A 27,562-nucleotide genomic window follows, 5' to 3' on the forward strand; every position below is an offset into this window, starting at 1 on the left:
AAAGTCACCAAACTCAGTTCAAGCCAAAATACACTGAGTAACATGCAGCGGAAAACACATACAGCAAACCAAGGGCTCCAAGAATTTCAAATGTCAAAACTGAAAAGGGATCAAACTCTCAAGGAAGCCATTCCAAAGACAGGGGTGCAGCCAGAGGCCAGCGGGAAAGCACTTCCTGTTTATAGGCAAAAGTGAAAGAACTTCCAGGGTTTGAAGGAGGAACAAAATCTCTAGAAATTAAAATTATCATTGCTGAGTTGTTTTGAATCCAAAACTGAATTAGATGAGAAATAAGTTGTGTTAAAACAAGGGATGATGAAAAGAGACTCAACACGGAGATATATGGACATAGGAATATATAATATGGCCTAAGGAATATGACTGATAGGACAGACATTCAGATGTTAGCCATATATCTTACTGGCTAACGCAGAAAGAAGACTAGAGAAAGAAAATCACACTTTCATTTTACATGAGTTTTAGACATAAATGTAAAAACTCAACTCCCAAAGCCAACTGAGCTTCTAGATAATCAGATGGGACATGTATCCACGACTATGTCATACAAAAGTGGAAGAGTGCTCTGAGAAGGGTGAAAATCCATGAGAGGTGCCACTGTTTAAAAATAAGAGTGCTCATCCTCAAACACTATCTGTAGTGCTAAGATTTGGGGCCCTGATTCCTAAAACCTGTGACTATCCGTTCTCAATACGCTACAATGTAGGGCATGGTTAAACATCGCCAGGCAAATGTCATATAATCAGACATGCCTAACAGTAGAGAAATGTGTCCAGGTGGTGGCAGAAGTCTGAGAAACTGAAGAACTAAGAAAGGTTCATACATGATGGCTGTCTGTGACCTTGGTGGAGTTGTCAAGTGAGAAACATGAAGAATAGCATGGAACAAAGCAAGGGAACCCCAGATACACTACTCCAAAGAGCTTGACCAAGACAACAACTGAAGTGAGCTTGGAGGCAGTGTGCTTGTAACTTTTCCATCACTATACCAAAATGCCCAGGACAATTCTATTATAAAGAAAAAGGTTTTATTTTAGCGCACAGTTTCAGAGGTACGGCCAGGCAGATACATGCCTTTGGAGGGGCTGTCAGAAGGCAACATCATGGAGTGGATGTTAGAAGAAAGGACTCATTTCCAGACTAGGAAGCAAAAGAGAATGAATAGAGGGCTAAGGTCCTATCATTTCTTTCAAAGTTGAGAGGCTCCACCATCAAAGGTTCTACCCCCTCCCCAAAGGGCCACACTGGGACCAAGCTTTCAATGCACAGGACTCTGGTAGATGTTTATCCAAATCTTATTAGGTAGATTCTTCTACCCTAATCCTGGATAAGAACCTGTATTTCCTGAAATCTTTATTTCAGCCTAAGGAGCCCTGTTAGAGATAATGACCTACAGAATCAGGACACAATAAGTGAGTGCTCTATCATGCTATATGTTATGCAAATCAATACAGTGACCCTAGCAATATTTGAATGCCTGTCAACTTAATGGTAAGTCAACAACAATATGACTTCTTGTTTATCTATTTTTTAAAGACATATTATCAATGTAAAATAAATCCTGTTCAATAATAAACAAATAACTCAATAGAAAAAAAAGAGCAAAAGTCTTGAGCAGGCTTTTCTAAAACCATATATCCATTAGGCCAAATGCAAGTACAATCTCCAGTCTGTCAATCACCAGAGAAATGCAAATAGAGGTTCGAAATGTGACAGCATGATCACTGCAAAGATTGACTAGTGAGAAAATCCTCATGGACTGCAAGAAAAGCATTGATTAACACCATCCCTTTGGAAACAACTTGGTCATATATCAATCAATATATGTTTATTTCAACAACTCAGCCACTCTTCTCCCAGGCATGGGCCCAGCCAGAGTGCGAACACTGTATAAGAATGTTCACAGTGGTACCACTTGCAATAGCCCCAAATTAGCTAAATTAGAACCCTACCAATTGTCCACTCAGAGCAGAGTGGGTGGATGAGACACCCTTCAAAGAAACGTTATACAGGTGAAAAAATAAACAACAGCATGAATTTTATAAGCATAATTTTGAATGAAAGAAGCAGCTACAACAGATTTTACACTATGTGATTCTGCAAATGTAGGCAACAAGCAAGAAGTGAGAATAGAGTTTGCTTTGGTGGCAGGAGTGAAATTCATAATAGGAACAGCAATGGGTTTCTGGGATTGTCTTTCTCATCTTTGTTGAACATTTTACAAGTGTCTACACTGAGATTAAGTCATTGAGTTATACATGTGTTTTGTGCTCTACATTATTTATGTGTGAGCATTTCATGTAACTCATCAAATTTGGGACAAAGAATAAGTTTAATATAGTAAGATGAATTAGAAGAAAGAATCTAATCCAGAAATCTGGGATAAGCACAAATAAAGAAGCAAGCTCACAGAAACTAGATCAAAGGTATAAAAATCACACACACAGCCTGAACTGCCTAAACACGCCTTCTATCACATAGGACTTGAGATCCTAAATTGCAAAATTTGAAAAACTCTTTGAAAAGACACAAGGAGATTCAGAGTAAGAGGAATGAGAAAAGGCTACTAGTCTCTCAACCACTGATACACCAGATAGGAATTGGGAGTGCTACATAGATTCAAAGAACATGAAATGATGAGCTTGAACAAATGGACATAAATAGCCCTTAGCATCTAACCACAAGAGAATGTACATTCCTCCAAGCTCACATGGTTTATTTTCAGAAATTGATCATGTACTAGGGCATAAAGCAATTCTGAAAAACTTTCAAAGAATTGGGGTAATAAAATCCACATTCTCTGACCACAAATGCAATTATCTTAATATTTCCACTCATATCTATTTATAGAGATTCTTGTGCATGGGCCTCAAGAGACATGAGCAAGAATGTGTTAGGAGAATACATAAGCAAAATGGGAATGACCCAAATGTCTACCAACAGGCAAGCAGTTAAAAACTAGTATAATTATGAAGATATATGAAGTCAAGGGCAGGGCTAAACCCAAGCCTGCAATCATAGCACTAGGCAGGTGGTAGGCGGATCATCCTCAGCCACATAATGAGTCACAGGCCAGCCTGGGCTACATAACAACCAGTTCAAAATAAAACAAACAAAAAACAAACACAAAAAGACAGAAATATGGAGGCTGGAGTCTTGCTCCATTGGTATAGTACTTGTCATACAAGCACGAGGGTCTGAGCTCATATCCCTAACACTCATGCTTTCTAAAAAAAAAAAAAAAAAAAAAAAAGCCGGGTGTAGCAGAATGTATGTGGAATCTACTCCCAGGGAGCCAGAGACAGGAGGATTCCTGGAGATTGCTGCTCTGCAAATCTAGCCAATCCATAAGCTCTAGGCTCAGTGAGAGATCCTGTCTCAAAAACATGATGAAGACACCATTGAAGAATGACTCCCAAGCTCTGGCACGCACACAGACACACAGACACACACACACACACACACACACACACACACACACACACACACGACGTAGCAATAAAAATTCATAAAGCAGTGCATCACATAACATAACTAGGTCTTATAATTTTTAAATTGTGTTATGTGAGGAAATGCAAGATCTTGAGATTATACATAGTTAGATATTTACATATTACTTTTTCAAAACTTGATGGTAGATGGAAAATAAACATCAATTTGAAAAACAAGAGCCACATGGCTTGATAACAACTAGAACTTTGTTATGTGCAAATGGAGAATAATGACACATGGTTTTTTCGTGCCCTAGAACACCTATAAGTTCAGGTCATGTCATTGATTTCAAAGAGGCTCTTAATGTGTTTCAAAATGTAGAGTTCCAAAAGCCATAGCCATTTGATTGTCCTGACCTGAAGAACAGTCATGCACAGGATGCATGTAGGATGGGCATCCTAGGAGATGACACAGAGCTGTGAAGTTCCCATCTCATAGAGTCTTAACTGTTATAATATCACAGCACAATACATCACTCAAGGGCAGGCAATGACACTGGATAAGTAAACCTTCCACATTGCTGGTTACACAAAAGTAGCTCATGACTCATGTACTGGACATAATAATGGGTAGTGAAAACAACCCAGAGACTAGAAGTAAACACAGACATCTAATGCCAGGGAGTATTCACCAAGGCAGCAGCTGAGACCTCTCAAGAAAGACAGAATAGTCATTTCAACAAATGCAATTGGGACACAGGAATGACCACATGTAAAAACAAACAAACAAACAAACAAAAAAGATTATTATTTTCTCATATACCTGCGACAGACAACAAACTCATACAACTACCAAGAAGAGAAAAGGAATCTAAATTTTACACTCAGCAGGTAATGGAGCACTTGTCTCCAAAATCCAAATTAGAATTATAACACTTCATCTACGTTAACATGTGTAGAATCAGAAAATCAGGAGGCTGCAGAGATGGTTGGTTAAGAACACTTGCTGCTCCTACAGAGCATCTGGGTTCAATTCTCAGCACCCACCCGGTAGCTCACAATCATCTGTAACTCCAGTTTCCAGGTCTATGTTGCCCCCTTCTGGTCTCCATAGAAACCATGCATGCATATGGTACAAAACATACATGCAATCAAGACATTCATAAGAAAAAAAAAAGTCATGTAAGAGCAGCTGTTGGTGGTGGAAGACAAATCCGAACCACATATACTTCTCTAGGAATGAAAAACACATGGCTATTTTGGAAAAGCATCCTAGCAATTTCTCAAAAGATTAAACTTAAGATCCAGATAAATATTCCATTTATTTGTCCAAGTCAACGAACAACATATGCCCATAAAAAGTTAATACATAAATATTTATAATAGTCATAAGGGAGGTGACAATGTAAATGTTCAACTGATGGATGGGTAAACAAGTGTTGTATATTCATACAGTGGAATGTTACATGTCCATGAAAAGTAATGATGTATTGGTGCATGCCATGTTATGAGTGAACCTTGAAACTATTATCCAAAGTGGAAAAAGCCAACCACAAAAGAGAAGTGAATCCAATTATATAAATTAATTCCAGAATTAAGGAAATTTATAGAGACAAAAATTAGGTTGTTGTTTTCTTAGGGGTAGTAGGCAATGGAGACTTGGTGTTTAAGAGTAAACAGTGCAAGAAGACATTCTCAAATCTTCCACATACGGTGAAGGCACTGAAGTCTGTTTAACTGCGTGAGCTGGAAGGCACGTGTATCTTTATCTCTCTTTTTAAAATAACCCTAAGGCAAATTAGAGAAGCTGACTAAAAGGGTTAAAATACAAAATTAATGATATTTTATTATATATTATATTGTATTATATTATTATATTATAGATAATCAGTCTTATTGTATTGACATGTATATATATCATACATTATATATGTATATACACTTTCATATATTAAATATGTATATATACTTTCATATATATTATATGTGTGTATATGCATCTGCATATATATTATATATAAGAAAGTTATCAATACAATAAGGTTGGTTTGACAACATCAGTAATGTTGCTGATACCAGACAAGTATCACTATTATAAACACAGAGAAGATGAGGAACAGAAAATTTGTTAAGCTAATAAGGGCTATATATACCAAAGCCAGAAAGATGCATGGGAACACTACACATGTACTTTTAGCTACTTTTCAATAAAACCATCGAAAGCAATTAATAAAGGAGGTCTGAGAATTTCTACTCAGTGGGTTGTGATGTGGAAGCCTTGAGAAATAGGATCTTTTGAAAATGAACAGGTCAGGGTCCAGGTAAGTGTGTGGTGCCCTTCTGTTATCCTTGGACTTGAGAGGCTGAGGCAGGAGGATTGCTGAGTTTGAGGCTAGTCTGGGCTATACAGTGAGACCTTGTCTCAAGATAACAAAAGAAATGGGGATAGACTCTGCGTGTAGACGATTCTTGTTACTTGATAGAAAACCGTGCATGTGGTGTAGGACATTTCAGAAGTCATAAGAAGACTCAACAGGGCAGCCAATTCAGAGAGGGAATGATTGCTGGAAAGACCGCCTTGAGTTAAGAAAGTCATGCTGCCTTCCCAATTCCAAGCTAGAGTGGAGAGCAGTTTGACAGCAAGATACAATGTCTCAGTGTGGCAAAAACACTTCAGATAAATGAAGCACATTTGAGTTTCACAGAGAACCTGAGACTCAGATTGAAAATATCCTGACGTGACCCAAACAGCCCTCTTCTCAACTCCCCGCACAGCTCACAGGCAGTTGCTTCAGCCCAAGTCCTGTCTCTTTCCATCAAGTTTGTCTCAAATTGTGATTTCTCTGCCCAGATGTCTGCATAGTTCATATAAAAATGGTAACTTTAGTAACAGAGGAGGTTGCCCTGGGTCACATTAGCTTCATCCCTTGTGTGTAGAAAGGGAATTTTCTTCATACAAGAAAAGTTTTGATTCAGGCCAAGAAATTCAGGCCACTGAACCTTAAAAGGGGGCAAGAATGTGAACCAGCCAATGAGCAACAGCATCCAAAGCCAAAGCTATGGCCTATGGTCCAGGTGTAATGACACACTGGTGGCAATTCACATTGACAAAACAAAACTTGATTCTGGGGTGGTGGCAATGATAATCTGTCGATGAGAGCGGTTAACCCAGAGACATCATTAATTAGTAACATGTTTTTTTTTTCTCTTTTATCATTTTCTTATCTTCATTTTAAATTGAGGCACTTGAATTTGAAAAAAGGGAGATGGATTACCAGTTGAGAGCACTTCTTGCTCTTGCAGAGAATTCATGTCGGATTCCAAGCACCCACCAGACACTTTCTTCGGGCCTCTGCAGGCACGCACGTGGTGCACAGACATAAATGCAGTCAGCATATTTATACACATAGAATAGAATTTTTAAAATAAGTAAAAATAAAAATAAAATAGTTGGCTTAAGGTCACCCGATGAGTAAATGGTGTGGTTACCACCCTCTTCCTGTGTGTATGTCTGGTATTCCACACAAGGTGTTCCATAACTATGGATTTAATGAGCAAACAGATACTTTCTTCCGTAAGACTGAAAAAATCTTCCAAGTGTGAAGGGGATAGCTAAGAAACTTCGCTTTGGACTGGAGAGACGGCCAGGTAATCAAGGTGATTAAGGATAAGTAACTGCTCTTGCAGAGGAGCAGAGTCTGGCTCCCAGGCTCCTATTAGGCAGCTTACAACTACGTATAAGTCCAGCTCTCTAGGACCCAATTTCATTTTCTTGCCTTCATGTGCAACTACACTCACAAGCACATATACACAGTTAAAAATAAAAATAAATATTCAAAAGAAAGAAAAGAAACTTTGCCTTTTCTCTTTGTTTCAATTCCCCTGCCTCCTCTACTCATAGAGGAAAGCCTCAGGAAACAAAGAGAGACACATTCTAACACTCCAAAAAATTAAACAAAGAAATCCTTAAAGAGACATAGTTACACCAAGAAAAATGATCAAGACGTGGATAATATACAGAATGACTGGAAGATAATAGGGTTGTATGCCTATAATACCTTGAAATGTTTCTTTTTCATATACACACTTTTTAAAAGTATCTTTTGGGTGGCTTTAGCAATGACTCAGTAGTTAAGAGCACTTACTGCTTTTGGAGAGGACACAGGTTTGATCCCAATACCCAAGGACAGCTCACAATGGTCCATAATTTCCATTCCAGGGAATCCAACACCCTCTTCTGATCTTGGGCTCCAGGAATGCACTTAGTGCATACATGTACATGTAGACAAACACACACATAATTAAAGTCCAAACAATTGGCAGGCAGAGAGGCCAGCCTAGTTTTGCAATGAAAACTCAAACCAATAAATAAGGAGTCCTGTCTTTGGTTTGTGTTTCTTATTTAACTTTTCACTCAAGCCTAAGGTGCGCACAGAATTGCAGGAGGAGGCCCTGCTACTGTCACAGAATTCACTGTTTGGGACACAAGAAATTAAAAAAAAAAATAATGAGTCTAAACCTAGAGATATGCAGCATCTCAAGGCCCAACTCCTGTTATTTGTAACTTCCAGGAATCATTGGCCTCTTCCTGCCGGGACCAGAGCTGGCTGGGGAGCTGTTCAAAGGCTGCAGCAAATTTCCCCACAGGATGAAAACCACAGCTATCAGAGCGGCTCCTCAGATGCTTCCCCATCACCTTTTGATCCCCGGGGATCCTGACACTTTGCCTGGAGTCTCGCCAGGGCCTCCGAGTCTGGCTGGAGGAATATTCCACGCCTTCCCCCAGCCTTTGAATGACAACATTTTCATTAGAGTACTTTAATGCTCTCTTAAATTCCTCAGTTGTGGTTAGGACACCAGACTATTTAGACAGAGTCCACAAACTGTTTGGACTGCGGGGGAGGTTCAGGCCTTCATGTTTTCAGACTGGCTCAGAGCAGTGCAGTGGGCCAATGGGGTAGGGCTGTCTCCAGGATGCTTCTGGAACAGGCTTCTCTGATTCATCAAAATAACATCTCTGAAGAGACCTGAAAAACCGAAGAAACACACACATGGCTGATGTCAGGTCACACACAAGGATGATGCCCGGCTTCCAAATGGAGATGCATCATTTGAATGTTGGATTTTGGCAGAGGGGCAGCAAAGTGTACATGAAGTAGAGTGGCCGTGCATAAGGACTCCAGACTGGGCAGACAGGTCTGGGTGTCGGCGCGTTTCATGTGGCTTGTTAGTTTGAGTGGAGAGGGTTTGGGACACCAACGACTATTCAGGGGTGTATCGTGAATCTCGGGTACTTGAAGGATGAATTTAATACCACTTTGAATTTAAAATGCTTGATGCAGTCAATGCTTGGAAACCTTTAATTTGGGTCAGTGGATCTGTTTTCTCCAAGCAGAAATTTTATGAAATCCATGCAAATTAAATATTATTGTTAAATTTAGCACTTTGAAGACTCCATATTAAAACAATGTAAAGTATTTCATTAATAATTTCTTCATTTTAATTTCATATTGAAATAGCATTGTTATGTATAAATTAACTACAGAAGCAGTTATTGTTTCTTTTTTATACTTTAAAGGTCATTTGTAGATAATTTGGGGTTACATGTGAAGGTCACCTATGCTCCCGTTGTTCTGCCCTGCTTCAGTCTTGCTGGTCCTTTTGAGAATCTGAGAGAACAGATACAATGGAGAGCATCATTTCAGGAGTCAGATGCCTCTACACTGGGGGCAGAGTCTTCCATCCCCCTTAACAAGCTTCAGCTTGCTGCCCACAGTGCTAAGAAGTAGGCTATGTCAGCTGAAATGAAAGTTACGTGAATTCATCCATAGTACAGGTTCAGTTCCAAGAGGAGTTAGGAGAGACTAGCCGTTATTCCCAAGGGGTTGCTGTCTTGATAAACTGAGCAAGTGCCACAGAACGGTCAGTGAGCAACAGAGGCTGAGTAGGAAGTAAATGGCGGACTGGAATAATACACAGAAGGCGGGGTAAACTTCAATTGCAGGTGAACAGCAAATGCTACTGTTTATTATAGGCATGCTCTCTGTAATGCAAAGGTAGCCTGTAATTTTATTTGCCATCTCTGGCATCCTGAGAGGAAAGGGCTGAAGGATATTAAAGATAAAAAGTCCTTCTTTCAGAAGAATCCACTACAGCCACAAAGCCTGACTGCAATTAATGACGGCCACAAAGAGGTCTTGATTGCTCGAATCATCTTTCTTCGGTAAATGATGTCTTTCTTAGGTGTGGTCTCCACTTGTAGTCAAGACCTGAGTTCTCTCCAGTGCCTGTGTGGTTTAGAGATCAAAGAGAACCAGGGGACTAAGTTCGGCTGGTCCTGCTGCATTATCACTCTTCTGGGGGTCACTGGTTGTCCTGGGGGAAGAGCTGTTGTGCTACTGTGGGAATCCACTTCTTCTAATGGCCAGGCTATACAGCCAGGTGGACCAAATCCACAGATAAACTGTCACAGGACCTCTCCTGAAATGAGAGACAATTAGTTCCCAAATTCCACAAGGCACACCCTCTCCTTGCAGTGGTCAGCAGGAGTGGCCATCAGGGGATTCTCTGTAGGACACTGAGATCCAGCGCTCACCAGGATTCTTCATGACTCCTCCCCAAGGAAGGAAGGGAGGGCAGTTGTGAGGTCAGAGCAGAGGTAGGGCAGTGACCACAGTTATATCTTTGGACACGTGCCCAGGGGAAAAGGCAGTTCCTTCCCTTTCCAGCACCCCCTATCTGTGGGGAACTGATCGCCACACCCCAGAATGCCCAAGTCAGCAGCAGTGCAGAACTTTATGCAACTTGGCAGCGTCTACATTCAACTGAGATGATTTTTCTCTGACTCTTTCATCTCTGCATTGCTTGTAGCACATGATCAAATGCCAGTGCTACAGAAATAGCTGTCACACTGTATTTTCTATGACACAATGACAAGAACAAAAGTCTTCAAGCGTTCAACAGTGGTCATAGACCTTACTGTATATAATGCTTCCAGATGAGTCCATTATCAGAACTGAAAGTTACAGAGGCCTTCGCTCTCAGAACCAAAGGTTTATTGCTAGAAGGTATCAGCTCACAGAATTTGCTGGTCCTTCTTTGTCCCCAGAGATGGCCGGTTTTCCTCATCCTACATCCTTTTTGCGACAACCCCTGGCTATTGAGGCTGAGCACAGGTGGATGCTCCCACAGCCCCTGCAGAAGGCTGGTTTCACGGTAGCAACACTGACAAGCTTATTTCATTGATTTGCATCTCACCCTTGGATTCTCCCTAGCCCAGGACTGCCACAGGATCCAAAAAGAGAATTCATTTGAATTTAGAAATTTAATTATGATATATGAAGTGGCTGAGCAGGATCATGCTAAAACAAAAGCGAGTGATCCCAGACGTGGTCATCCTCTGTGCTTGATTTTTCTGAGTCATTCTGGTAACTGCTCTGGTGGCCCAGCGTTAGAGCACATGCTAGACTGCGAGCTTCACCAATGAAGCTGGGGATGAGAGGGATTGCAAAACCTTCTGAAGGATTTTAAAACCAGATTTCCTCATCCATTTGCCCCAGATGAACTTGTAACTTAGGTCTGTAGATACTTGACTGTGGTTATGGAGACTTCTCAAAAATAAAGTACATAAAAATGTGAATACATGCACAGGGATATTGACTGCAGAAATATTAACAATGCCTCAGGGAGTCTGAAATATAAAAAAAGAATCAAAATTTCTTCCTTAAGCAAGAAGAGAGTCAAAGCATTGATGAATTCTAAGCCTTAACTCATTAGGAATGTGTGACATATCCATAGAGAAGCCACTAATGTATCTCTAATATAAGACAAGGATTAAAATGCAATAAACAGGACTTAACAAACATCAACAGTGCAAGATGCTGTATTCTAGATTCAAGTGGCTGGAGACCCAGCTCAGTTGGAAGAGTGCTTACTTAGCATGTACAGAGCCCTAAGTTCCATCTCCAGCACTGCGTCAATGAGAGACGGTGTCACACATCTGTGATTCCAGCACACATCAGGTAGAGGCAGGAGGGTCAAGTTCATACCACGTTCAGCTACATATCAAGTTCAAGGCCAGCCTGAGATGCATGTGTCTCTAAACAAATCAAGAAATACGTACATCAAACATACACACACATAAAAAAATGAGTTCAAGCAAGGCAATAATCATCAAAGGTCACTCAGTGTTCCAATTAAAAACATCAAAAGATCATGCTAAGTAAAAAGCTATCTGAATGAATGGTAGTTGCAAGATACATGAAGGCGTGGCATCTAAGAAGGAAGCTATGGAAAGGTTAAAGTTAGTGAATGGAAGTCGGCACACCATGCCAAACAATATACAAAAGAAATGGCGGCAGCTTCATTAGTATCAGACTTCTTCAGACCCCCAAAAATCAAAAACATTCCTAGAGAAGCAGAAGCTCATCCACAGAGGAAATGCTGCAATTAGTCACCAAGGCCTGATTCTGAATACCATGCATTGAATACGATAGTTGAAAAGACAAAAGGCAAGAGGAGCAAGAAAACCATCCGAGTATACAGTTCTGGTGTGGGCATAAACACCTGTTTCACCATCCCAGGGCAAATAGGTGATGAGTTGGCAAGGCCACATCTAACCATCTTGACCTCACATGCACTCAGGACCCTTTACCTGCTAAATGCAGGTGAGCCTTCAGACATAGTTGGGACATTAACAAAATTGTTTCATTTGTTGACCAGCAAAACACATTTCAACAAGTGTTATTCCCCAACTGAAACAAGTTTTCTGAGAGCTAACTAAACTGTTTTGGCTGCTGGAAAGAAATATGGAATATTTAGGTAGAAAGTACATTTTAGATAAAAATAAAACTGAGTGTTTCACACATTTCCAACTAAATTCTATGGATTTCAGTCTGGAGTTAGAACCATGCTAGGATCGAAAGGATCTTCCCAGGTCCTCCCATTCAGCCTCACAAAGTTGGGATGTAAAGAATGGGATCCTCCACTGAGATGAAGCAGTTGACCCCAGTCCACATAGCTGTATTCTAACCGGAGTAGATCGACACGTGGACTGTGTGCATAGCAAACTCTTAGCTCAAACTTAACAGTCTGCTCGAACCTACCTACTTGATGGTCCTCTTGAATCTGCCATCAAGAGTAATCTTCAACCTCTTAATATTCATTTCATTGTGATGCCCCCCCCAAACCCTTTAGTTCTGAGACACACCTGTAGGCATGCACATATTCCAAGGAAAGAGAATAGCATCTACCAAAGAACAACTTCAAACCTCAGTGTACATTCAGTCTATAGACTGCATTAAACATAAACATCTGGGCTCCCTCTTGAGTTTATGATTCAGTGGGGCTGAGAAAGGACCTGAGAATTTGCATTTCAAGCAAATTCCACAATGAGGCCCTTGCCTCTGGACCTGGGACCACCCTTATAGAACCACGGTCCCTCTGGTGAAGTTCCTTGCAGGCTGTGGAGTCCTTTTCTACTTCTGTCTCTGCCCTGACTTCCACTCAGCTATGGCATCTGAACTATGGCAACTGACTTCTCTATAGATGTTCTCCAGTGTCATGCTTTTCAAGTCCAGTCCTCATCTTCCTGGCTATTTTCACATTTTCTTCCCAAGGAGCAAATTTAGGTTTTCCTAGATTCACTTCTGACCTTATCTGAAGCTCCACTGATTTATAACATTGGGGAGGGGGGAGCTGTTGTCTCCCTCATCTTGAGGTCCTACCACCTGGGGAGTGGGTATCTTCCTTGTGTAACCAGATCTCACCCTAAGCACTGCAGTAAACTTTTCTAGTTTTTCCTAATTTGTACTTTGATTTTGAAACTTATTTCCAGGCAGTTTATATCTGTGACTGTTTAGTGATTAAGATCTTTTTCCACTCTGTTTTCTAAAATGCTTCTTGGTTGTAAATTGGGAAAACCATTGCCTTTTTCTGTATTTATTTTCTGTGTTTTGAAACTTGAGATTTTATTTGTGGCTTAATATATAATACTTTTTTTTTAAGTTCAACGTTCTTTGGAAAAGGTACATTGTTCAAACTGTTCCCTTTTAAATGCATCTCATTAATTTTATTAATAATATTTACTCTTTACTTTGAAAAAGGTAGGCCTGTCTCTATGAATCTCTCCTTGTGATTTAAGGCCATTTGCTCTCTCTGATGGTTCACATCTTAAGTGGCCCTTAAAGGCCAATAGACTAAAGGCTTGTCACCAACCTGTGGGAGTGTGTGGAACCCTTAGAAGACAGGGCCTAGTTTCAGGATGTTTGGTCATTGAAGGTGCCCTAGAGGGGGCTACTGAGACCTTAGACCTTCCCCCACCACCACTGCTTTCAGGCTATCATAAGGTGATAGGGGTCTTCCAACACTCATTCCTAACATAAAGTTCTCTGCTACCGTGGGCCCAAAGCAGCCTGGCTGAGTGGTGGTGGATTGAAACCTCTGGAAGAGGGAAGGGAACCTTTCTTCCAGATACATTGATTGTCTCAGGTATTTTGCCACAGTAACTGAGAGTTGATGGCATACTAGATATTTAATTTCATTTGACAGGTTGGATTTAGTTGATCCTCTATGGTGACATAGAATAATATTTCTGGTCTTAGCTTCCTTTAAAGATCTCAGTCTTCAGTTTTACACAGTCTGCTGGTAATGCTATGGCTTTTTTTCTCTCTTTGCTTGGATGTATATACTATACATTCTAATATTTCAGTCAAAGAAAATAACTGGGCTTTGTTTTACTAATGTTTCGATGTGAGACTCTCTTTTTAATTAACTAGCTTATTTCCTTTCCAGTACCACTTGAGCTTGTCTACCTCTTCTTCCTTTGTTTCTGCTTTTATTCCTTTAGATTTCCCTCTAGTCTTTCCCTTTTTTATTTTTTATTGGAGATAGAGTCTCTCTATATAGCCCTGGCTGTCCTGGAACATGCAGACCAAGCTGGCTTCCAACTCACAGAGATCCATCTGCCTCTGTCTCCTAAGTGCTGGGATTAAGAGCATGTGCCACCCACACCCAGCCCACTTTATTTTCATTTTTGAAAGCATTTTGTTTCCTTTTTTTGTTTTTGCCTTTCTCTGATTTTTCCAATGCACACTCACCTGTAGTTCACAAATTATGAGAAACCTGATCTCTCCCCTCACCACAACATTGAACACACATTTGTTTTTTCTTTTCTCTGTTTGCATCTTCCTCCTTATTGCTGGAACATGGTTTTAGAAACTCTGACTCCGTAGCCTGAGTACCATATACTTTGTCTGCTTAGTGGAAGATGTTTGCCACTTGCATTCAGTTTTAGAACAGGTTTATAATTGCTTGGTTGCCCTTTGCTGTTTTAACAGAGAGTCTCACTAGCCTAGCCTTAAACTCACGCTATAGCCTTGCCTGACTTCCAACTTCCAATCCTCCTGTTTCAGCTTCTCCAGTGCAGAGACTGAGTGCCTACCCTAGCACAGCATGCTGGCTCTCCCTTCCTTTTCATTTGTTTTCATGCATGCTGGCAAAAGCAGGTTTAGTTTGCCCATGCAAACAATTTGGATTTCTTTAGCTGGCTGTCATACTTAACAAGGAACGTTCTTCACAGAGAGCACATGTCTAATATTCTCTGGGCCTTTTACTGAGGATGTATTTCTGCTGTCTGCACCTTCAAAAGACAGCCTGATACATAAAAATCCCTGCCAGAACCTTTGCCTCTCAACATTCCTCCGAGAGCCACGTTGTCTTCCGGTGTTTCAGGGCTAAAGCAAAGAAGCCTGACACGGGTCATTTTCTTTATTGCTTCCTTATATAAAAACGTAATTGCTTCCATCCTTGTCATGGAAGAGTTTTCTAGATTGTTCCATCAGTCAAATTGCATGAAGCCGTGAGTCTTTTCTAGTCAAGTCTTCTGATAGCTCAAAAAGTATTCTTTCATAGTTAACAGTAATACAGAATTAAATATGTGAAGAAGGTAGATGTTAAGTGTTCTCAAACGATGTACACACACACACACACACACACACATACACATGTTCTGTTTTTAACTCAGTGTAACTTTAAATTTGCTATGCAATTTAGGTGCAGAATATATGACATATATACAGGCATTTTATTCTTGGAGCTTATTATTAATCTAGTGAACAGGATAGTCACTGAAGGAACACATTTCTCCTAGGCCGCAAGAACTGTTATTACACCTAACATGCTTTGCATACTTCCCATGTACCAGGCTCTGGGGTAAGCTCTTTGCACTCATTATCTCATTTAATTCTTCATGACAGAGTAAGGATCTGTTACCAATCAGATATGCAGATAAAGGGACCAAGTCTCCAAGAGGTCGTGTAAATTAGCTGAGTTAGATTTCCAGCCCAGACAGGAGAAGAGTAGGGAAGAATGTGTCCTAGCCAGAAGTCACAGCAGCTTGGTGAATTTGCAGAAAGAAAAGAAAACCAGTGACTGAAGAATAGGGAGTAAAGGTGAAAGGCTAAAGGCTAACACTGTAGATGGGTGCCAGAGCATGCCTTTTCTGGGAAATTTGCAAATTCGACTTCCATGACGTCACTTTATTTTCGCCCTTGGAGTTAATTTTAATTCTACTACCATATCTTTAATTTGTTGCAGACCTCCATATCACAGCTTCCATATCTTGAAAGCAAGCTTGCCTTCTCTTTCTCCGATTTCATTGTTCAGACTCAAGCCCGCTTTTATCTCTGTCTCAGTCCGGCTGCTGCCCAGGATTAGGGCATCTTTATCCAAGTGGAGAAAGCTAAACAGTTGTCTGCATCACCACATGGTCTCTGCATTTGATAATTTTCAGATGGCCTCTTCTTTGTCATCCAGCACTGTCCTGGTATACTGTTCTGGATACTCCCTTTAATACAGCTGTTTGTAAATGTTTGGAGAAGCATTCACTCTTTGCACATCCCTGAACAAGATGGATCCTGTTCCTACTCAAATCTCACATGGAGTGAAATTATGGGTTTGGGTCTCACTGCTTGTACGCTGTGTGGTGGTATACCCACTCCCAAACCTCAGGACTCAGAGTGATCTCTGGGTCTCCAGTCTTGCTGCTGGCTCCTGGCAGGGATTCCACCTATTTTTCTGTTGTTCTGCAGGGATACCATTTCCCTTCCTCACTGCCCAATTCTGGGGTTTTTGAAGAGACGCAGCAGCCACTCAGCATCCTCCTGGTTTCCTTTACTCTGAGGGCTGCCACCTGTTGGGCTGTCCAAAGCCACTTCTAACCTTCACCAGCTGTCTGCCTGAGTATTTGGGGCTTGTAGAAACTAAGGAGATTGGAGGTGAGATTAGGAAAGACAGTTTTCTTGACTCATAGAATAATACACAAGCTCTGTGTGTGAAGGGGTCATCTGTTTTCTCACTGAAGTATCCTCTAAATTTTCTTTTAGAGAGACAATTTTATGCTGCATAAATTTGGTTTGCTTTGAGCTGAAGTCTGAGCAAAGATTTTGTCTGTCAAGCTCTGCATGGCGTGTGTGTGTGTGTGTGTGTGTGTGTGTGTGTGTGTGTCCATGCATGTGTGTTCTGAGACCAGGTCTTAACAGTGTCTATATAGCCAAGGATAATATTGAACTTCTGAGTCTTCTAGTCTTCTCCCTCCATCCCTAGAGTTCTGGGGTTACAGACATGTACCAACATTTGCAATTTTTGCAGTGCTGAGAATCTGTGTCGGGGCTTCATGCATGCTGGCAAGCACTCATCTAACTGATCTGACCCCCAGAACTGCTAGACACTTTACAAGAAGAAAGCTGACACCCAATTCTGACATTCTTCCTGTCTATTTATTTTTATTTTTTTGTGTATGAAAGCTTTGCCTGCCTGTATGTATGTACACCATGTGCATGCAGTGCCCACAGAGGCCAGAAGAGGGCATTAGATCCCCTGAACTGGAGTTACAGCCAGTTGAAAGCCACCATTTAGGTGCTGGGAACTGAACTCATTTCCTCCGGGAGGCCAACCAGTGCTAGAGCAAGGCCTACCCCTTGTTGATTTTATTTAGGAGTATTTCTTTTAATTAAATGTTTATGCAGGTATGTATGCCCAAGGAACCTGGGAGAACCCTGTCTTCTATTCACCATCTATTTTGGCAAGCATTTGAATTTGACAAGGGCACAAAGAGAACTTTTGTGAGACCCACACCTCGTGCTGAGTTCTTTGTATTGTTAAAGATAGGAAGGATAAAGAATAAAGCCTTTCCAAGGCTGTAGTCAGGAAGGACTCTGACAACCATAATGCTAACTGATTGCTAAGGGATGTGGTCAGAATCCACTTCTCCATTATATTTTGCCCAGCTTAGATTTTTTTTTTTTGACAAATTAAGAAAGTACAGAGTTACATTTGCCTGCGTTTTTATAATTGTGGTTTTGTTCACCATTTTTCCTTGCCACTTTGGGGGTTCAAAATCCAATTTCAGGTGACGTATAGAAGCCTATTTTATTTCAGCCACTGGCAGCAATGACCACTCACTGCTGCTCAGCGTCTTGCTTTGCACATTTGAGTTTTTCACAGCTTTCCAATCTTCCATACCTGCGGTTTCCTGTCTCCACTTTCTTGTCCACCCACCTCCGCTGCCCCCTTGCAAGCAGCTGCTCTGCTTACCCTGGATGCCCTTTTGCAACTCCTGGCTTTCTCCTCAGCTGGAAGCCGGAGGAAGTCAGCAGGTCAGAGGTCACTTCTTGTCAATCGCCTTGCCAGAACGCAAGCAGCCTGGCACTGGGTGAGAAGGCTCTTGCCCATCTTCACTGTTTGTAGCTTAAGTAAATCCTCTCTTCCTTCCCGTCTTTGAAACTTGATTCCCTGATACCCACTCCAAAATAGAAAAGACTAGAAAGAACATGCAAAGGCTGGACACTCTGTCTCAGTAACATATCATATTTATCACTTTTAATGCCTTTGCTTCTTTCCTTTCTAATTTAGCCATGATTCCACTTGTAAAAATTATATGACTCTCATCCAAGTCCACATTTAGCAAAATTTCTAAAGCATGGCGCATTATTCAGTGAAATGGATATGAGGTCTGCATTCTATATTTGGATTAAATTTAAAAGTGTTCAACTTAAAGAATACCATCTGAAAATGTTATAGCATGACAAAGTAGTCCTCACTTGGGAGACACCCTACCCAGGGGTCAAATCCTAGGGAGAAAATATACTATCATCTTCTTATCCTCTTTCGAGCACCAGCGATTGGCCCCAGGGCCTTGCACACTAGGCAAGGACTCTGCCACTCAGCTCTACCCACATCCTCTTTTTACTTTCAGTTTTGAGGCAGATTCTCACTCAGTTGGCCAGGCTGGTCTTGAACTCACTCTGTAGCCCAAGCAGGCTCCGGACTTCCTGGCTCAGCCTCCTATTAGTATTGCAGGCTTACATTACCTCGCTAACTTCTGATGCCTTTTCGTGGCCAAGTTGCATGCACACACTAGTTCAGCATTTTTCATATGCATGAAATCATTATATAAAAAAGTAATAGGAAAGGGCAGTCTCAGCTGGAAAATAACCTAGAAGGCAGGGTTGAAACGACTAATACCAGTGAGTATGGGTCTCACAAATGATGTCCCAAGGGCCAAACTTGATCCATTTTTGTTAGAGGGGAGTTACACCTATTTATTGACTTACTGCTTATGATTTTGTTGGAGGGTAGTTACACCTATTTATTTACATACTGCTTATGATTCTTCCTCACCACAGTGTCAGAGTTCAAACAACAGAAAATATTTATTAATTGTCCTCTTGCAGAGAGGATTTGATGGCCTCCTCCTATGTCTGGAGCTATTGACTTGACTTGTAGCCAGAATCCATTCCTCCATTTCTTTGTCGAAGTCCCCACCCCTCCCCCTGAAGCCCAGGTGTTCTGGGGACTGTGCATCATCTCTCAGCACTGGGTGGTGGTGGTAGAAGTTGATAAACTGGAATGGTCCGGACATGGTCTCAATCAGTTGAAGCAGGAGCACACGGATAACCCCTAACCACAGAGGCTGTTGCAAAGACGGGTATGAGATTTAATTTAGATTGTATGAGGGAAAGATTGCTCATGGTTTTGGGGAAATGTTTCTTTGCTTTGCTTTTAATAGAGGCCAACTAGAGATGTGCTCTGTCCTCTCCAGGTGACATGTGTGGTGCTGCGGCCATTTTGCCATAAGGAGGAAATATGATGAGGGCAGAGCAGGAACAAAGCTGGGGTCTAGACTCTGTTGACCTTGAACACTGACTTCCTGACTTGAATCAATTAATTTAGCTATTGTTAATTATCCTTAGCTTCATTATTAATAGTTATTGTGAGGTTTTTTTTGTTACATGCACCACAAAATTTCCAACCAATAGACATAACCCCCACTCCATTTACTTTTTTAAAAAAAGGTAGGATTTTATGTTCATTCTATTTTTCTGTAAGACTAGAACTGTTTTTATATACCATTTTTATTTGATCTTACCAGTAGCTCTGAACAATTTTCTTAAAGAAACAGATCAAAGCCCTCAAAACCCAGAACCCAAAGTGGTTGTGTGTGTGTGTGTGTGTGTGTGTGTGTGTGTGTGTATGGGTGTGTGTGTGTGTGTGTATGCTATGTCCTCGAGTATCTTTTTTTTAAAGATTTATTTATTTATTATGTATACAGAAGAGTGTGCCAGATCTCATTACAGATGGCTGTGAGCCACCATGTGGTTGCTGGGAACTGAACTCAGGACCTCTGGAAGAGCAGTCGGTGCTCTTAACCTCTGAGCCATCTCTCCAGCCCGTCCTCAAGTATCTTACAGCCATACTATAGTTCTTGCCACTTGTATTTTCTTTAGGATCAGGAAAGCCACATGTGGGCTTCTCAAGATGTCAAATATTCATCTTCTATTTGTGTGATACTTTCAGGATACAGCAGCATTCTTCGTGTGTTTTATAAGACTCCCATACCATGTGCTATCTCTTGTCCACCCCACCCCCCAGCATCCCCTCAGACTGTCACCCTAGACCCTACCCCAGACCACCCCTCCAGATCATTACCTCTAGGCCACCCCCCAGACCACCCCAGACCTCCACCCCCCCCCAGACCATTTTGGCCTTCTGGTCTATACTTTCTTCACAATGTTTCTCTGTACTCTTTTGTATTTCCAAACATAAAGATATACTGTTCTCCTTTCCCAAAATATTCCTCATTCTACTTTGTGCCTACATTATTCTTGTTCACCCTCCCATCTCAGCCTGAAGGCTGTATCCCCAAAGATGACTTAACTTAGCTCCCACATTACATGTCCTCCATCTTTCTCATAACTCCACCTTCACAGTAGTCCTTTATCCTTGAAGGCTTGAGATCGGGGCTCCATTTTGCTCACTACTAGGCCTTCAATCATTAGCAGAGTCTGGCATGGAGCTGGCCCTGAAGTTCAGCTCCAGACTAAATAAATCCTTTTGGCCATTTTTAAAGATGAAGTTATGGAAAGTGCTCATGTTTAAATGCAGAGTACATTTCTGGTGACTTGTGACTAAATGGCTTGGAGAGAATGCTGGATAAACACTAATAAATTCTTATCCTTTTATTGTTTTCCAGAAAATTAGCTTTTACTTTGAAAACCATTCATATCGGAAAAGATATTAGGTTCCCAAACAAGTTCTGAGAATGTTCTAAACTTCAGCAGACTACATGTTAGTTATCTCACTTGGATGGTGAGAAAATTCAGATTCTGGAGAAACAGGATAAGCAGTTTGACCTGCTCGTTATGAATGACTCTGTGGACATCACAGACAGCACTAACTCTTTCTTATGGCTGTCATAACTAGGAAACATTGCTCCTTAGCTTGAAAAGGTGAAGAATTTTTGACCAACTGGATCACCATGACTCAGGTTTAGACTCGTGTGTTTCAACAATGCCTTTCCTTAAAATGTCTGTGTTGAAATTTTACCCCCAGTGTGAAGAAAGCCAAGTGTTCCACAGCCCCATGTCTGAGCTCTTTCTGGAATGGGATGCACAATGTATTTGGAGATCAGGCCTTTGGGGAGTAATAGTTGAGATGACATCATATAGGCGGGGCCCTGATGATTAGAGTTAGTGCCTTTATGTGAAGAGATTCGCACCCAACTAGAGTTCCTCCTCTTCCTTCCCATTTTCCTCTTCCCCTCCCTCTATTCTCCTCTTTTCCTCTCTCCTTCCTTACCTCCTCCTTTCCCTTTCCTCCCTCCATTCTTTCCTTATCTCCTATAAGAGAACACAGTGGAAGGTAGAAAGAGAACCTGAGGAGAGTAGCATTATAATCTTGAACTTCTGGCCTCCACAACTCTGCAAAAAAACAGATTTCTGGTGTTGAAACCACCCAGTGATTGACAACTTTACCACAGCAGCTCAAATGACCAGGCAAACATCCAAACACTTTTTCCTTTGTTAGGTCCTTCCTTATCTTCCAAGCTCACCTCCCTAGCAGAACCTTGCATCTTTTCTGTGAGGCAATTGTAAATACCTTCACTTTCCTCTCTGGCTAGTTCACCATATGAGGGACCATCATAGATTGTATATCTGATATTGTCAACAGCAGCCCTAGGGCATTGCAAACACTTCCCATCACTCTAACATAACTAAAGCAAGTCAAGATCTCTCCTGAAATTACTAGATATGTGGACCAAAATCAAGGGACATTCCAAATATTCACCTAAAGAATAGTTTACTAGGTGACACAAGCCTATTTTCCTAGCACTCAGGAACTGAGGTAGTAGGATCTTGATCTTGAGAGAGAACAGAACATCACTCATAGACAGAACTTAGTACAATGTCTGAGTTGGAAAATTATGTAAAATCTCACATCCGCTGATGCAAGGTCTGGGGTCTGTCTCCATTTTACTAAGCTACATCAAGCCCAGGTCTATCTAGGACAGAGTTTGCTCCTGAGGTCCACCAGGTATCAGTTTTCCCAAGGAAAGGAGCCCATTGAGTAAGGGAGTAATTAAGGAACTAACAGTAAAATGGTCTCTTTGTTAATTCTTTTTAATATTCAAAGTTAGGGCCCCACAGGAGCTAGATCAATGGACTCATCACTCATCCAAGCAAGCCACTGAGCCCTGTGTCTGAGCTCTTCTTTCAATAGGGAGGGGGACAATCCAATGAAATCTTTTAAGAAACTGGACATAGTGATATCTAATGTCCTCATCAATAAAACGTTATCTAAGGGAAAGATGGGATTCCCCTCATGTCCTCTCCTCTCACACCTTAGCCCATGTTGCCTTTATGAAGAAGGAAATGGTACTTGGGGGAGATTCTTGCCCAGGATAGGCTCCCATGATCTTGGTTGGTGTCTTAAAAGACAACAAAACCAGCAGCTAGTGGGCAGGTGATCATGACATCCTGTAGGAGACACAAATGCCTACTACCAAGAGAAGGCAGAGAATCAGGGAGTAGGGAGGAAAGGCAAGTGGGGTTCTCTCCCTTATTCCTTTGGAACATCCACAAACATGGGATACTTTTCATAATATAATTGTAATAATACACTATTTCAGTAGAATGGCTAATAACACAATCTACATGTAGACATGTAATCATAGTGGGCTGTATGTGCTGAATGTTTTTTTTGTCAGCTTGACTCCAACCTAGACATATCTGTGAAGAGGGAGTCTTAATTGAGAAAATGCCTCCATAAGATCAGCCTATAGGGAATTTTTTGATTAATGGCTGATGTAAAAGGATTCCACCCACTGCAAGTGGTACCATCCATGGGCAGGTATATATGAAGTAAGTATATAAGAAGGCTGAGCAAGCCATAGATGCAAGCCAGTAAGCAGCATTCCTCTATGGCTTCTGCTTCACTTCCTACCTCCAGGTTCTGCCTTCCCTGGACAGTGGACTACAAGCTGTAAGCTGAAAGAAACCCTTTCCTCACCAAGTTGCTTTTGGTCATGGTGGCTTGTCACATCAATACAATCCCTAACTAGGATAGGATGGTAAAGAGTGACCCCAATGGAAAGAATCCACTCAGCAGATGTCTGCATTTCCCCAGGGAAGTGAAGAGAATCTGAGTTTCCAGGGAGAAGTGAGAGAGAGCCCATACTGTGCTTCATTCTTAATGAAGGGAACAAGGGCAGCCAATGGTCCAGTAGGTGGACTTGAGAAGACCGGTTTCTAGAGCAACATTTATGATAATTTGGGATCCCACAGACTTGTCAACTCTTTGTAACACAGGACTGTACCCAACATTCCAGGGGAGTGCTCTTTCACATAAGAAAAGCCCAAACTGCTACAAGAGTGTTGTGGTTAACAGTCAGCCCCACTGGATCAGAGAGCCCAGACTTCACTTGGGCAGAATATAATCTTTGAAAAATTAGACAAGGATTTGGTGATGTACAAATTCAACTGGTGTGACAGATTTATGTGGCTTGTAATGATCTGTGGTTTTGAACTGTAACGTGACAATGCCAGACAGTGAGTATTCCGAGACCACCAGCATTGGAGAGGCCTTTCTACACGGGCTGCCCTGTTATTTATGTTAAGTCCATTTTGCACATTTGGCAGTTTCATTTTCAAAGAGAAGCCCAAGGTCCTCAACTTCTAAACCCAAGTCCACACTGACCCACCCCTCACCCCTATCTGACCCTCCCCTCATCCCCTAGACAGAAACTCCTTCCAGCACACCCGGCCTCTGCTGATTGGATGGTGGAATTTGGGCCCAAGACACACCACACAGTTTGCTTGCAGTTGTTTGACGTTGTTTTATTTACAAATCATGAGCACATTTGGGTCACCCAGCACGTTTCTCAGAGGCTCTTGCCAGCCCAGACAGATGGAGATGTAAATCAAGCCCTGTCTGCTTCTCTCTGCAGATGGTCACATAGAAGACTGCAGGCCTCAGGTCCCTGTGTGTTAGCAGATGGCTGCTGTCTCCCATGTGTGCCTTGGGCCTCTGGGAGACCAGGAACCTCTGGCTAGGGCTGGAATTAGAGCAGCTTGTGGTCACGGAGGAATTTACACTAGAAGTAAATGGGGTCTTCCCTTCAGTCCCATGACTGGTTCAGTCCCTTGACTGGTTCCAGAACATTAGGCATGCAGCACATTCTATTTTCTTACTACGTCCACTTTTACTATTTACAATGTACACTCAGCTGTTTGAGGAGATGTATCTATTTCTTTCCTTGTAGATATGCATGAACTTCGGTTTGTTCTTATTGTATCCACTAAAATGGAGACCCCTAACAAGTGAGCATGTACTACTTGCTTTATGGTTTTCACTGTAAATCAACTTTGTGACAATTCGCTTTGCAGACAAAAGCAGAGCCATTGGCAGTGATGTGCAGTTGGGTAACTTGTCAAATGGATGTGCCCATAAAGGACTACCACAGTTAACATGGAGGATCCCTATTCCCATCAGCCCCATGGGTCCCACTTTTGTAGGCAACTGCTGGCCTCTTCCTTGACATGTTTGAGGATATTTCTCTTTTCTAGAGGGTCCTGTCAATTGAATCATTCTGTGGATATTGTGTCTGGCTTAGTCCACTGAACATAGTATTTTAGGGAAAGATCCATGCCTTTACTCTTCTCTGTAGCCCCTTCTAAAGGCTATGTAGTATTATACAATTCTAGCGTAGCATAATGTGTTCACCTTTTCAATTATGGATTGGAGATTCATGTTACTTGCATTTTGGAATTACTGTAGATGAAGCTGCTAAAAGTACTTATTTGTATGTGTAATGTTCATAGCATTTCTCATCTCTGGGTAAATGCCTAGGAGTGGGGTAGCTGGGTCTCATGTAGCTTTTAATATCTGGAGCTCCACAGGTAATACCATTTTGCCTCCCCTCCAGCCATGTGTATCTCAGTTGTCAGCAGGACCCATTGAGTAAGGTGGAAAGAAATACGCTATCTGCAAATGGTGTCTCCCATTCACATCTAGCTGTTGTTAGGCTGCGCCCATATCTTTGAACGTAACAAATATTATGACTTTGCTTTGATCAAAATATTTTTTGGCATTTCTTGCAGCAATAGTTTTCCTCTTTCCCTTATGAAATCAATTAATGTAACACTAATATTTCTGAGTTTCTAATAGTAAGTCACTTTTATTACTGAGTGAATGCCAGTTGATCAGCACGCATGTATTTCCTTTTAATTATTGCTGGAATATAATCTCCTCCTCTTTGTTAATGTGCCAGCATTGAAATGAGTGAGGGTGCTTTTTGTTTTTCTCTTTATGAGCAAAACTTTTTCACAGATTAGGGTCAATGCAGATGCAGCTCAGAACCTTGCCTCTCTGCCTGTCCCTTTCCCAGATTCATGGCTTTTGGTTTTGTTTCGAGCCCCATTGAGTCTAACCAAGGCTGTCTGTGTGACCTTCAGATTAGAACTATCCATTGGGATCTGTTCAGGTCACCAGTGGAAACAACCAACAGTAACAACTCCCCCTTTCCCCGAATCCATCAGTAGGATATGATTCAGCAGAAAAAGGTAGTTCTCCCTGGGCCCCTCCTCCACCCATAGCTGCCTGTTAATGGGCCCACTTTTTTTTTTATTAAGAAAAAATTTTCATTCATTTTACACACCAAAGATCCTCCTCTTCCCTCCTCCCCCCCCCAGTTCCCCCACCACCACCACCACAAGAAGGCAAGGCCTCCCATGGTAAGGCACATCTAGTAGAGGCAAGTCCAAGCCCTTCCCCCTGCCTCAAGGCTGCACGAAGTGTCCCATCATAGACAGTGGGCTCCAAAAAGCCCCCTCATGCACCAGGGATGGATTCTGATTCTACCGCCAGGGGGGCCCTCAAGCAGATCAAGTTCCACAATCTGTCTCACCATGAGAAAGCCTAGTCCAGTCCCATGCAGGCTCCACAGCCATTGATCCAGCTTTCGTGAGCTCCCACTAGTTTGGTTTGGTCGTCTCTGCAGGTTTCCCCATCATGATCCTGATGCACTTGCTCATAGAGTCCTTCTTCTCCCTCTGACTGGAGCTCTGTCTGGTGTTTAGCTATGGATATCTGCATTTGCTTCCATCAGTTATTGGAGAAAAGCTCTGTGATGGCAGTTAGGGTATTCACCGATCTGATCACTGGGGCAAGCCAGTTCAGTTCAGGCAACCACTATTTCTAGTAGCTCAAGCTGGGGTCATCCTTGGGGATTCCTGACAACTTCCCTAGCACTGGGTTTCTCTCTATCCCCATGATATCTCCCTTTATTATGGTATCTCTCTCATTGCTTTCCCACTCTATTCCTGTTCCAGCTCGACCATCCCATTTCCTTATGTTCTCATCCCTCATCCCCTACCCTCCATTGCCCACACCTCATCCTCACTTCACTTATGGAGATCTCATCTATTTCCCCTTCCCAGGGCCATCCATGTGTCCCTCTTTGGATCTTTCTTGTTAGGAGTTGTGGGCTGTTGTCTGGTTATCCTTTGCTTTACATCTAGTATCCACTTGTGAATGGGTACATACCATGTTTGTCCTTGTGAGTCTGGTTACCTCACTCAGGATGATATTTTCTAGTTCCATCCATTTGCCTGCAAACCTCATGATGTCATTGTTTTTCTCTGCTGAGTAGTACTCCATTGTGTGTATGTACCACATTTTCTTAATCCATTCTTCAGTTGAGGGTCATCTAGATTGTTTCCAGGTTCTGCCTATTATGAATAATGCTGCTATGAACGTAGTTGGGCATGTGTCCTCCTGGTAAGATTGAGCATTTCTTGGGTATAAGCCCAAGAGTGGTATAGCTGGGTCTTGAGGAAGATTGATTCCCAATCTTCTGAAAAACCGTCACACTGATTTCCAAAGTGGCTGTACAAGTTTGCACTCCTACCAACAGTGGAGGAGTGTTCTCCTTGCTCCACATCCTCTCCAACATAAGCTGTCTTCAGTGTTTTTGATCTTAGCCATTCTGACAGGTATAAGATGGTATCTCAGAGTCATTTTGATTTGCATCTCCCTGATGGCTTAGGATGCTGAGAAATTCCTTAAATGTCTTTCTGCCATTTGAAATTCTTTCTTTGAGACTTCTCTGTTTAGCTATTTAGCCTATTTTTTAATTGGAGTGTTCATTATTTTGATGTCTAGTTTCTTGAATTCTTTATATATTTTGGAGATCAGTCCTCTGTCAGATGTGGGGTTGGTGAAAATCTTTTCCCATTCTGTAGGCTGTCATTTTGTCTTATTTACTGTATCCTTTGCCTT

The sequence above is a fragment of the Peromyscus maniculatus genome, chromosome 8 (assembly GCF_049852395.1).
Source record: "Peromyscus maniculatus bairdii isolate BWxNUB_F1_BW_parent chromosome 8, HU_Pman_BW_mat_3.1, whole genome shotgun sequence".
NCBI classification, from domain to species: Eukaryota; Metazoa; Chordata; class Mammalia; order Rodentia; family Cricetidae; genus Peromyscus; species Peromyscus maniculatus.